The sequence below is a fragment of the Oncorhynchus mykiss genome, chromosome 23 (genome assembly GCF_057628025.1).
Source record: "Oncorhynchus mykiss isolate SJ-2025 chromosome 23, ASM5762802v1, whole genome shotgun sequence".
NCBI lineage: Eukaryota > Metazoa > Chordata > Actinopteri > Salmoniformes > Salmonidae > Oncorhynchus > Oncorhynchus mykiss.
The window spans coordinates 37,529,749-37,530,885 of record NC_143044.1 but is presented as its reverse complement, the minus strand read 5'-3'; positions in this window follow the sequence as shown (position 1 = coordinate 37,530,885).

The following is a 1,137-nucleotide window of genomic DNA, read 5'->3' as shown; positions in this document are numbered from 1 at the left end:
AATTCCCTATTACAGAAAAAACACAATTTCCCTTAATCGTTATTACTCTATTGACTTCTCGTCCTTTTGACCTCTCGTCCTCTGTCTCTGCGTTATGTATTTATCTTCAACATATTCTTACACCTCCTGTACGCCCTGTTCACCCACGACTGCTTGGCTGCACACGACACCAACACCATCATCAAGTTCTCTGACAACACGACAGATCACCGGCGACAATGAGGCAGCCTATAGGGAGGAGGTCAAAGACCTGGCAGTGTGGTGCTACGACAATGACCTCTACCTCAACGTCAGCGAGGCAAAGGAGATGATCATGGTCTACAGGAAATGGAGGGGCGAACACACCCCCATCCACATCGATGGGGCTGTAGTGGTGCAGGTCCTAAGCTCCACTACAATGTCCAATTCATAAAGGAATGAACATGTCCACATCACTAATGAATTAACATGTTCCACAGATACCCACACAGTTGTGAAGAAGGCATGACAGCCTCTTACCCCTCAGGAGGCTGAAAAGATTTGGCATGGGCCCTCAGATCCTCAAAAAGTTATACAGCTGCATTATTGAGAGCATTATGACTGGTTGCATCACTGCTTGGTTCGGCAACTGCAAGGTACCTGACTGCAAGGCACTACAGAGGTGATGAGTACAGCCCAGTACATCACTGGGGCTGAGCACCCTGCCATCCAGGACCTCTATACCAGGCGGTGTTAGAGGAAGAACAAAATAATTGTCAAAGACTCCTGCCACCCTAGCCATTGGCGGCAGGTAGCCTAGTGGTTAGAGCGTTGGACTAGTAGCCGAAAGGTTGCAAGATCGAATCCCTGAGCTGACAAGGTAAAAATATGGTATTCTGCCCCTGAACAAGGCAGTTAACCCACTGGTCGTCATTGAAAATAAGAATTTGTTCTTAACTAACTTGCCTAGTTAAATACATGTAAAATAAAAAAATAGACTATTTTCTCTGCTGTCGCATGGCAAGCGGTACCAATGCACCTAGTCTGGAACTAAAAGGACCCTGAACAGCTTCTAACCCCAAGCCACAACACTGCTAAATAGCTAATCAAATGGCGACCTGGAAGACCTGCACTGGACTCTACACTGAAACAGGACTCTACTCACAAACTGGACCCTAC